General features: G+C 44.9%; 1 pseudogene across 1 annotated transcript; it reads left to right on the top strand.

Annotated features, from left to right (window-relative positions):
- Positions 1-4,673: 4,673 nt before the first annotated feature.
- Positions 4,674-12,179, top strand: LOC148321061 (uncharacterized; annotated as a pseudogene). The gene is made up of 2 exons (XR_015846791.1): positions 4,674-5,170; positions 10,388-12,179. The product of XR_015846791.1 is annotated as an uncharacterized LOC148321061 (transcript).
- Positions 12,180-12,990: the final 811 nt, after the last annotated feature.

The raw sequence follows: 12,990 nt of genomic DNA, 5'->3' as shown, positions 1-12,990 counted from the left end.
TTATATATTTATCTGAATTATTGTTGTATTGCACTGGAGAGGGGAGCCCAGTAATCTCGTTGCACACTTGAGTACAATGACAATAAAGGGATTTCTGATTCTGATTCTGATTGTAGGACAGCAACATTGAGTCCAGAAGAGAAGCTGCAATCAGAGGACTCATTCTCTCTCATTCTTTGGCAGACCTACTTTCAAAATTAAGTTGACTTCACTGCTGTCACTCTTACAAGAGCGTCTCTTAGTAGATTTTGCAGCGCCGTGGGTTTTTTGTTGTAACTTTATTTTTACACGTAATGCTAAAGTTGTTTAATGGATTATTTGCATGCCTAAGAGCTCTCATTTATGTTCATTGTTTTATGCTGTAGCTCTTACGGTGAGCAACATTGGAAACAAGGCAACTAAAGGAATACAATCTTTTGTGAAACATGAGTACGCTTCACCGTTGTCTGACTGGGTTCGCTACAACTCTACATCACATTTTCCGATGATTGGCCCACGAGGCAACGTGCAATTGTATGTGTATACAAGGGCACCAAGCAAAATTAAAATAGTATTTCCACTGGGTGTGTAAAACGAACGAAAAAAAAAGAAAAAGCGAAGACGACAAACACCAATCTCGAGGGAAGTACGGAGGATGTTTAAATTGAGAATAGCAATTTATGTTAAAAGGCCAAGTTTGTTTGTATTATGCTGCCGTAGCACCCTCTGGTGGTTAGCCTGTTAATACAATTGAATTCTAGTTCGGCATGTTTTTAGCCACCTATTTTAGGACCCACGATAACTACCAGAGGGAAGTCATCGTAACAGTTACTTTCTCTCGGAAGTCAATCCAACCGCAAGGTGTGCGTGCATTAGCATGTAAGTGACTCAATACAAAATATCCTTTTGTGGGATCGCGATTTGTTTGTGGACATTACAGATAATAGATAATGTTGTTCGTGCTGTTTTTCAATTTTGATATGGTTAAGATCACAGCATATTTATGTTGCTGTGACGGGGCATTTCATTGCATCTGCTCATGGTTTCTTTTTTATTTGTGTTCGACCAAACTGGTCCGGCGGGGGAGCCGGAACGGAGCTCAGCAGCCGGCGGGGAGCCGGAGCGGGGCTCAGCAGCTGGCGAGGAGCCGGTACGGGGCTCAGCAGCTGGCAGGGAGCCGGAACGGAGCTCAGCAGCCGGCGGGGAGCCGGAACGGAGCTCAGCAGCCGGCGGGGAGCCGGAGCGGGGCTCAGCAGCTGGCGAGGAGCCGGAACGGGGCTCAGCAGCGGGCGAAGAGCCGGGACGGGGCTCAGCAGCGGGCGGGGAGCCGGAACGGGGCTCAGCAGCGGGCGAGGAGCCGGAACAGGGCTCAGCAGCGGGCGGGGAGCCGGAACGGGGCTCGGCAGCGGGCGAGGAGCCGGAACAGGGCTCAGCAGCGGGCGAGGAGCCGGAACGGGGCTCAGCAGCTGGCGAGGAGCCGTAACGGGGCTCAGCAGCTGGCGGGGAGCCGGGACGGGGCTCAGCAGCTGGCGAGGAGCCGGAACGGGGCTCAGCAGCTGGCGAGGAGCCGGAACGGGGCTCAGCAGCTGGCGAGGAGCCGGAACGGGACTCAGCAGCTGGCGGAGAGCCGGGACGGGGCTCAGCAGCTGGCGGGGAGCCAGAACGGGACTCAGCAGCTGGCGAGGAGCCGGAACGGGACTCAGCAGCTGGCGAGGAGCCGGAACGGGGCTCAGCAGCGGGCGAGGAGCCGGAACGGGGCTCAGCAGCTGGCGAGGAGCCGGAATGGGGCTCAGCAGCTGGCGGGGAGCCGGAACGGGGCTCAGCAGCTGGCGGGGAGCCAGAACGGGACTCAGCAGCTGGCGAGGAGCCGGAACTGAGCTCAGCTGCTAGCGGGGAGCCGGAGCGGGACTCAGCAGCTGGCGGGGAGCCGGCGGCGGAACGGGACTCAGCAGCTGGCGGGGAGCCGGCGGCGGACCGGGCGCAGCTGGCGGGGAGCCGGCGGCAGCCGAGACGGGGGGCCTGATCCCTATCAACCTGCCGCCATGGGGATTCAGGGGAACGGGAGACACGAGGAACCGGGACTACGGGTGCTGGTAAGCATGGACTATCGAACGCCGGGGGAACGTGACCAGGTGCAGAAACCGACGGTGGACGAGGTGAACGAGGTGACCGTGATTTACGTGACGTGGAGCGTGAAGCGCGTGTGGTAGAGTGGGAGGTGGTCTAAAAAAACTCAAACGAAAAAGGTGTCAGGAATTGTTCGGGGGGAGGAAGGTGACTGGTCCTGAATGAGTCCGGGTTGCGCTGGGCGTCTAACAGGTTGTATATGTACTCGAAGTCGTCCTCGTGATCCGAGTCGACCAAAACGTGCGGGGTAGAGTGCTAAAAATTATGTGCTGCATTGGGGACTACCAAAACGTGAGGGGGTGCATGGGCATGGTGCTCAAAATCGTTGTCGTAATCAGAGTCTATAATAATGTGAGGGGGTATGACAGGTGGGTAGTCGTTAACATTACCATGAGATGAAGGGGAAGAAACACATGAGGTACGAAGGGCTGACCCTACGGGAAGGGCACGGGGTTGGTCGGCAGGCTGGTGAGGGTGGTAGTCCGAGGACGCCGCCGTGAGTTTCTCGGCGGGTCCTTTTTTGGTCGGTGCATTCTGTCAGGGTTCGCTGGAAGGCGAGGTGGAGGAGGACCCAAAGGTTGCGGAGAAGCCGGAGAGGGTAGATTGTAAGGGGAATTTATTGAACACAATCAACTAAAAAGCAAACGAGGCAACGGACAAACAAAACGTGGCAGGGTGCGAAAATATCACGGAGAACAGAACGTGACTTAACCTAAACGTGACGGGGAACAAACACAGCGACAAACTAACATGAACGCGAACAGGAACGAGCAATCGGGACAAGCGCATATAGAGGGTGTATAGGGAGCAATGCACCGACGCTCAGCAGTCGGCACGGGGTGCTTAAATAGTCAGTTCGTTAGGGGAGCAAATGGGAGTCAGGTGTGAAGGCTAATGGGGAACCGGTGTGTGGCTGGTGGGGAACGAGCGCAGAAGGAAACGCCCCACTCAGCTGACAAAAACAAACAAAAACAAGGACATGGCATGGAATGTGAAAAATAATAACAAAAAACCCTGACATGACCGACACGGGTCATGACATATCTGCCGGGAGGATTGTGATGTCTTTATTTTTTCTTATTGTGTTTTAATGGCTATTGCTTCCTGTTTGGTAATATTGCTGGGTGGTTTGGCCGTTTTTTAATATACCTGCTACTTCGTTGCATAGTGCTGCTTTTTGCACAGGGTTTTGTATTTTTTCACATGCTATTTCTGTTGCTAAAATGAAATTCTCATGTGGTATTTTTCTGGGTGTGATCACGAAGTTGAGTCCCCTTTTGTCTGTATGCTGCGTTCTGCTTGCATGAGGTTGTGGCGTGACATGTTGTGCACCCATTTTTTATTTACGTGTAAGTGGTTCGATTCTGTCTTCTTTTCCTGTGAAATGAGTCGGTCTAATTTCCGGCTGTGTAGGCTTTTGGTGGCGGTGAATTCCTGTGCTTGAATGTTGTCTAAGTGTCTGTGAAGCGTTGTTACCGTGTTCTCCAGGGGAAACCGGAGTTTGAACTGCTCCGTTTCCCGCTGTAGCTCACTGCTGATGTTGTTGAGTTTATTCGCTGTGCACCTTATTTGCCCATTGACCAGGGTCATCCGCACCTTTCTGATAATCCGTTCCGCGTTCCTGGTTGGGATCGAGTTCTTGATTTTCAGACTGGCCGGCATAACTTCTTCATCCCAGCAACGCAGATTGAACCTCAGGTGGTTTCGGTAGCGAGCCTGTTTCTTTGACAGCTTTTCCAGGAGGCAAAACTCCTTGATGCATAGGGAGACAGCAATAAGACAAACAAGAGCAATAAAAGAACAAGCACAACAGTAACATCACAAATCAGCCTATCATTTTTTGACAGGTAAGTCACGCCCTCATGGAACATCAGCTGATAAAGACAAGTCACAAGACACCATTATGTGACTCTCTGAAGAAGGCGAAGGACTCGCAGAAACATGTAATAAAACAACCTAAAACGATATTGTCTGCTCTAAATAAATCAGTGAAAATATAAATAATAACAAGACAAAATGAACTTAATGCAAATAGAACATAATGGGTTTACGATGGGTGGGTGGGGGGAGGCGTGCGTGGCGTGTCATGCATTCACGTGTAGAAAACGTGGCATGATATAAAGTCAGTGGCTGTGTCCGTTTGTGTCTAATAAGAACCAGCACATTTGAACAAGGTTCTGCCGGGGGGGTGGGCTTTTATGTCTGCATACCCCCGGAAAGTAGGTAGTTGCGCCCCTGTAGCTGAGTCTGTGTGCGTGTGTGCGTGCGCGGCGCGCAGGAGGGGGGGGGCAGTCACGGAGCTGAGGGGCGCCTATCAGCGACGTGCCTTTTTTGGGGATCCTGCTCAATTAGGGATGAAGAGAGGGTGCTCTTCAAGTGTCAAAGGGTGATAATTCCACGATCAATGCGGCCAGAAATGCCCAAACGCATTCACATAACCCACACTGGGGGCGAGGCATGCTACAAACAGGCGAAGGAAACTTTGTACTGGCCCAACATGCAGGGTTAGATAAAATACTTTGTCAATAAGTGTTCGGCATGCAATGAATATTCGCACAATTACCCACACGAAACGATGTTTCTGCAGGAAAGTGTAAGAGCGCAACTGCAAAGGATGCTGGGAAGTGCGCTACTTTCCGGAGTGACAGTTTGTTCAAATGGAGTTGCCGTAGTTATTACGCTGAGCTTTCTTTATTTTTACCGAAACGCACGGAGCTCTCAATTTTTCCCCTAATCTGTATCACATGTGGGCAAGAGATTGAACGCAGACCTCCATCGCTACTTTTGTAGACTTCGACATCTTATGTTTAACATTCTTCCTCGCTTTAAGTCGTCTTGATGCACGTTGGAGCTTCTGGGCCAAGCTTATTTTAGCTTGCTAGCCACTAACAAAGAGACGCGTTACACATCGCTCAGCAGAGCTCAAGTGTGAGCGGCAAGTGTTGTGATTTTCTTGTGAAAATGTGCGCAAGAAATACAACAGAATACGAAGAGCAACTTGATGGAGCAAAAGAGCACAACGACGCTGTTTTCAAGAAGTCGGCTATTTGCTCACGCGGAGAAGGTTTGTTGTTCACCTCTTGTTCTAACTCTCTATTATAATCTCTATTGTCGCGCATCCACATACTATCGACTATCTTTGATCGCTATCAACAGTAACCACAGTCGGGCCCATACCCAATGCCCACGCTACACTTAACAGTGCAATGTACACTTTGTAGAAGTGTAGGTAGTGTTCGAGAGCGCAGGTTCCAAACGTCTAAAAATTGCATAATTACGACCGTGAGTTTGACGTCATCAATTTGCGCTACTGTTTTGGGACTGCGTCGTCAAACACAACAATACAACACGGTGTTGTTTTGGCAGTTTTGTTGCTTGGAATGATTTGTAAATATTGAATTAGTTTTAAAGTTAACTTTTAAAAGCTTTATTTCGATGGCAACTTTTGGCTCCATTATTCGTACGATTTGCGGCGCATACCCAGAAAGTCACTAAGTTTTTTTTTTTATTTTGATTTCAGCAAAGAAAAAGGGCTCAACAGAATATGGTTTCTAAACTCCCATATTCGAAATATGAGACAACAGTATATTAGTGTAAAATAGAGAGGAAAAAATAATGCCAGGGGTTTCTCGTACAGTCAAATAAATCAAAGGTTTTACAATTATTTATAGTTTTCAGAGCCTTTAGGTTACCAGTCATTTAACAGCGTAATATGTAAGGACTGTATAAATGTGCAAGTGTGAAAAGGTCGGTTTCTGATTGCCATACTTTTATGGTAAAAAATATTTAACCCTAAGTATTAGCAGATCAGTTATGAAAAAAACATCTTCAACAACACACTTCCAATTAAAACAGAAAACAATATTTCCCCACTTTAAAGAAAAGTCTTTATAAAGAAACAAACTGACATATTTACTGAAATCCTTCCAAAATGTCAGAGAGTATGAGCAGATCCAAAAAAGGTGTTGAACTGTCTCTGAATGGGTTTCACAAAAAGAGAAACTCGCATCAATATCCCTTTTAAATTTAGTCATGCAATGGTTGGCCGGATAATATTTATGCAGTATTTTAATACAATACAACTTTAGGGCATTTCACAACAGCTGTAGCTGTAACAAAGCGCTTTCCATGTGGTGAAATCATTTCCTTCACCTTATTAGTGAGCAGATATATTTATTTGGGATGGACCAGACCCTTTTCTGACTGATATAAATAACAAAGGGGTTCCAATATGACACAACATGCAAAATGAAGCCTTTTTTTTTTAATTGAGCGTTTAAAACCGTGACTGTAAGGTGTGTGGAGACTAGTGATATCCCCCTGACATTGTTGTTACAAAAGCATGCATAGCTAGTGATGGTGATATGAAGCTTCTCAACCAATTGCATTGAGGCTTTCCATGCAGTTGGTTTCATGGACTCATGTGTCTAAGTCACAATACAATACAACTTTATTTATATTGCGCATTTCATAACAGCTGGAGCTGTAACAAGGTGCTTTCCATATGGTGTAATATAAATTAGCGGGACCAATGACCACTTGTACGGTGTACTTGGTGTATTTGATGGAACTATCTTTGTATTTCAACAATACAATACAATGCAACTTTATTTAAGTAGCATATTTCACAACAGCTAGAGCTGTAACAAACAAACAAAAACTTTACACCTTCAAGTGCTGATGGATTTGATACTTACAAAAGCTTTTTGGGAAGTCCATTAGGTTAGCTACGTCTCTGGGGGTAAAATAACGAAGCTTCAGTCTCAGAAAGTTTTCCTTTTTCACAGAATTGGTCCAGATTTTTAAACACACTTTCAATCTGCAGTGCACTACCAAGTGATCATAAAGTATATCGACATGCAAGGAAGAGGTTTCTTGTGCAAAGTTTTGATCGGGATTGCACTCATTATGACATGAAATTGACATGGAAAGGGTAGAGGAAAATGCAGTAATTGAGTTTTTGTTGTTGTGGATAAGAAATGTACTCACAAAAAGTTTTATCTCGTTTATTTTTATTCCAGAACTGTGGCTCAGTCTTTCTTTTTTTTTCATATCCATACATACACTCCTGTCTGGTAGGGAGAATATAGGTAGTGTTCAAAGTAGGAGTGTGACAATATCTCAATATGGTGATACAATAATTTGTTTTATTTCAGTGTAACACATTGTATTTTTTAAACGCATGACACCACCAAAGCAAGGAGGGACAATTAAGTCATCATCTTTAACAGGCAAGTTTATAAAATCTCAATTGGGCTAATACAATATAATACAACTTCATTTATATCGCGCATTTCACAACAACTGTCAGCACAAATAACATTTTACATCCAGGATTCGAGGACAACCCCTAAACACTGCACAACTTTCATGTAGTAACCGCCAATCAACTTCGGGTCACTACTTGTTGTATAATACATTATTGTCATAAAAAAAACATCAATAGCCCAATTGATGCAAAGTCCAAAGTAGCTTTTCATCGCATTTTTTTTTCATGTTTAAGTAGCTTTTCATCGCATTTTTTTTTCGTGTTTTGTTTGTTGCAGCTTTACGTACTTGGCCAATAAAGATGTGTCTGATTGAAGGTTGCCTATTAACTAATAAAATTCGGCGCTTTAGAGAAGTAGCTTTGTCATCTCTGACGTTTTGCCTGCCTTAAGGACACTCCTCTCGGGTCCAACTCTTTCAGTACCAGACAAACATCCGAAGTCCATGTTTTCTGCATTTACTGTACATCCATCGGTACCCGTGTAACTGTCCGGAGTGCTGTGATTGACCACTAATAAAGTCAACCAGGACTGCCAAATCAGTGAACGTTTTACGATGAAATAGTCTTTTTTGTTTAGCACTTGCTTCATATGTCTTTCACGGATTTGAAAACCGTGCTTACCTCATTCACTGCCATTGACGGAAATATAAGCCAAAAAGTTCATTAATCTCACCTGGGTTGGCAGTGAAAAACTGCTTCTATGTCTTTGTATTTCAAGCCAATTTCAAAGAAATTCAATTAAACTCGCCCAAAGGTGAACACGATCCATCTTTGTTGCTTTTGTTTACACTGAAGATGACCCAGAAGTACATAAACGCACATTAATAAAACAAATCCCTTAAAAAAAACTATTTTGCGTTATCTCGCAATCTTTGCGAGGGAACCCCCCCCCCCTTTGAATGGATTTGCATGTTTGTTTTATTTAAAACCTTGCATTCCTTCAAGTTCCCCCATTTGAGAACCGCTGCTCTAGATGACCTAATACTTTCTAATAACTGAAATATAGTAGCTGGACACTTTTGCAGACCAAATGAACGGTAATTTGCGGTTCACGTTAATTTTGCGTAGGGAGGTCAGGGGGTCGATGGTGATGTCCCTATAAATTAAAAAAGTATAATATCTCTAAAACCGTAGTGCAACTCACATTGCTGTCTTTTTAGACTGATTACTCGTGGTTATGTCAGGATGAAGACAATAAATACAAAATAACTAAAACTCACTGCATTATTGACCAGTTTCAATGTTTGCAAACAATGGTAATGTCATTGAGATGTGCACGCATCACGGAGGCAAAAGCGCCCCTCCACTCTGTTTAGAATGGCCGCGGCACGCTTACGGACAAAACCTTTAAAAACTCGATACAGAAGCTTATTCAAATATATTAATACTTACAACCGGAGTTCAGCTACCTGATCCTTACTTCCTTACCCAGTGAGTGGCTGAATGATACGTCGCGCTGGCCTAATTTGGAGTTTCATTAGTCACTAGTTGGCAGTATTGCCTGATATGTGTTTGGTTATCAGACGAACAAGAATGCGAGTCAGTAAATAAATAGACACAAGCTTGCAGCATCACTGTACCTGCGTGACTTCTTGTAGAAGGCAGAACATTACACCCATGGGTCTTAAAAACGCCCCTCCAACATTTCAGAGGCTGATGGAACTTGTTCTGAGAGGACTTCACTAGACGACGTCTCATTTATCTACACGACGTTATTTATATGGGGAAGAGTTTTGACGATCATTTACATAATCTGACAGCCATCCTTGGCCGTTTTAGAGAAGCAGCTTTGAAACTTAAGCCGAAGAAGTGTGATTTTTGCGAGACGACTGTGAAGTATATGGGACACGTCCCGTGACGGACTGACGTTGGACCCAGTTAACAGCGAACGCATTCGTGACTGGCCTGTTCCACGCTCACCGACAGACGTACGCACATTTATGGGTCTGTGCTCCTACTATAGACGTTTCTTACATAAATATGACTTTGTAGCACAGCCTCTTCACAGACTTACGCAAAAACAAGTACCTTTTGAGTGGACAGATGACTGTTTTTTGGCTTTTCAGACACTAAAAGATGCACTGACTTCATCACCCATCATGGCCTTCCCTGATTTCAAATTACCCTTTAGACAAACGTTCTCTTATTTTGCTGGATATCATAGTTGTACCTCGTGAGCTTTGCATGTCCACTTGTAGCAGCTGCTGTATATGAAAATTACGAAACAAAGTCTGGATTCTCATGTTCCAGTGATGCTTTTCCTATTGAAAGTAAAATAAAGGATCTTGTAAGGGGGGGTATTTTTTTAATCATTGTTTGCGATTGTTTTAAATGTGCAGGGAGAGTGCCGACTGCACGCACAAAACACTTTTGACTGTATATATTAATTGCTTCACTCATGCTATATCTACCATTTTCAGTTGTTTATTTCACGAATTGAACATCATGCTGGTCTTTTTTCACAGAATGTTACACGGTGGATTCTCAAGCACTTAGCAGATAGGAAGTGAGCACCGCAAAGGCGAGCATTTTTTAGTTCCTCCTCAGTCCAATTCTCATGTAACGCTTGCAGACATAAATTGCGCCGTTTTTGTCTGAAAGGGGTGTTTTCCAGCAGCAATCCTACAAAACTTTAATTTTCTGTCTGTACTCTTTCTGTTCTGACAACTCATGGCACAACATGAGGATGGCATTGTTTCGTAATAGCGTAGCCTTCTGCCTCTGCGCTGCGCACACAGTCTCATGGCTACGTCACCCTGAAACTGGTCTATGCCATGAATGTAAGAGGCCAGTACCGCTTTGGACTGGGCCCCCATTCTAAAGGTACAACAGGTCTGACCATGTGCAAGTCTTTCCACAACTAACTAAGAATAGGCTCCCCTCAAAAATGTATCAGTGAGTGCATTTGCTGATGCGAAATATTAAGTAGTAATCTTAACTAATCTGGCTCTCCTCATATCCTTCATTATAAATATAATCACTAACATGTGTTTGTCTTCTTGTGTCTTCCAGACATGAGTGAATATGTTCGTCCTCACATTAAAGAGGAAGAGGAGGACAAAGAGATCACCCACTTTAAAGAGGAAGAGGAGCAGCAGTCCAATTATGTTAAAAAAGAGGAGGTGCAAGAGCACCCCTGCATGAAAGAGGAGGGAGAAGATCCCTCCTACATCAAAGTTGAGGTGGAACAGGATATCTACAAGTTGCCATCAACTATTTTGTATTGTAAAGATGGTCAAAGTGAGGCGAACAGCGGGGAGGAGCCTCCAAGCAGCAGCTCATGTCAACACATGACAACAGGTGATAGTGACCACGGGAGGGGATCACAAGGAGGCTGCCTCCTACCTCCACTATCAGATAGTGATGACACGTTATCACATGCTGCTGCTGCTGATGATGATGATGATGATGATGAGGAGGAGGAGGAGTCTGAAGGTGATGGTGGCCAAAGATTCTTTCAGAAGGTAGACTTAATATGTCACACAAGAACACACACTGGTGAGAAACCTTTTACATGCTCAGTTTGTGGCCAAAGGTTCTCTTTTAAGGGAAACTTAAAAAAACACAACAGAACACACACTGGTGAGAAACCTTTTACCTGTTCCTATTGCGGCAAAAGATTCTCTTGTACGAAAGGCTTAAAAATACACACAAGAACACACACTGGTGAGAAACCTTTTGCCTGTTCACATTGTGGCCAAAGATTTTCCCAGAAGGCAAACTTAAATTATCACAGAAAAACTCACACGGGTGAGAAACCTTTTGGCTGTTCCGATTGTGGCCAAAGGTTCTCTAAAAAGGAACACTTAATATGTCACACCCGAACCCACACTGGTGAGAAACCCTTTGCCTGTTTGTATTGCGGCCGAAGGTTTTCTAAAAAGGAACACTTAGTTCGTCACACCAGAACCCACACTGGTGAGAAACCCTTTGCCTGTTCAGTTTGTGGCCAAAGGTTCTCTAAAAAGGAACACTTAATTCGTCACACCAGAAAACATACTGCTGAGAAATCTTTTGCCTGTTCCTATTGTGGCCACAGGTTCTCTTGTAAGAACATCCTAACGATACACATGAAAACACACACTGGTGAGAAACCTTTTGCCTGCTCGGTTTGTGGACAAATGTTCTCTTGTAAGAAAAACTTAACAATACACACAAGAACACACACTGGTGAGAAACCTTTTGCCTGTTCAGATTGTGGCCAAAGATTCTCTCAGAAGGGAAGCTTAACAAGACACACCAGAACACACACTGGTGAGAAACCTTTTCCCTGCTCAGTCTGTGGCCAACGCTTCTCACGTAAGGAAATGGTCAAGAGACACAAGTGTGGTCGTGAGAATTGCAATAATCAAGATGCATGAAAATGATCATGTTTAACAGCTCAGGTGTTTAGCATGAGAATTAATTACAAAATGTGCATTCTTTTATTCTATGGAACATATTTTATTTTAACTTCTTGGATTTGTATCTAAAATCCTCCTGTGTACAAGTGTTGAGAAGTAGCACAGGTCCTGAATTTTTTCAGCACCATAAGCCCCTTGTACACTGTTTTTGTGAAGTCCATATGAATTAAGTTCATGATTGATTAGATGGACTGTGAAGAAACTTTGGCTTTTAATGTGAAGGTAGGAAAGTGTCCATGTGATTTTGAATAAAATACTAATCATCAAACAATGTGTCTTCTTTGTCCATGAAATAGCCTGATTATGTTGACTTTGGAGGTTTGTTTAAGCCAAGGGTGCCCACTCTTTTTCAACATGCGAGTGCTCTTTATTACTTTTTATTTACGTTTGCTCGGTCTTATTAACACCAACTGCGGCACAGTATCGATATACCCGTCAGGACATCGTGGACGTTGGATATCGATACAAACTTACCATCTCAGAGGAATTTTGCTCTGATAGCAAAATTCCCGACGAACTAGTGAGACCGCCCGGCTCACCGTGGATTGTCATCGGGACCGGGAGGCGACGCAGACGACGGAGAGAGAGGAAGCAGAAGCGGGGCTGCAGGTCCGGTGTCCTACTAAAGCTACGACAGCAGCCCCACAAGCAACCACTGCCGAGTCTCGACCTCACCAACGCCAGATCCGTAGTCCATAAAACAGACTATCTGGAATTACAAATCCTGGGAAACCGCTATGTGCGAGACAGCTGTGTGATCATCATCACGGAATCCTGGCTGCACGCCAACGTTCCTGACGCTAGCATCCAGCTATCTGGGCGATCGAACGAGAGACACCGGTAAGAGCAGGGGTGGGGGGCTCTGTGTTTACGTGCATGAGAACTGGTGCAAACAGCATGATCGTTGAGAAGCACTCTTCCCCCGACATCGAGTACATGTCCGTTAATTGCCGGCCTTATTTCCTCCCGAGGGAGCTAACAGTAGTGCTCGTCACTGCTGTTTACATTCCCCCTGATGCTAACACTAGCACGGCGCTCTTACTACTCGCGTGAGTCATCGATAAACAACAGCGGGCCCACCCTGATGGCGTTCACTTAGTAGCGGGTGAGTTTAATCAGGCCAATTTAAAGACTGTACTCCCAAAGTTCCACCAGCATGTCAAATGCCCAACGAGGGGAGGCAACACTCTTGACCATGTGTACTCAAACATC

This window comes from Idiotropiscis lumnitzeri, chromosome 16 (assembly GCF_059441095.1).
Source record: "Idiotropiscis lumnitzeri isolate Australia: NSW breed Sydney's pygmy pipehorse chromosome 16, RoL_Ilum_1.0, whole genome shotgun sequence".
NCBI lineage: Eukaryota > Metazoa > Chordata > Actinopteri > Syngnathiformes > Syngnathidae > Idiotropiscis > Idiotropiscis lumnitzeri.
Note: the sequence above shows the minus strand (reverse complement) of the source record. Positions and strands in the feature narration are given on the sequence as shown.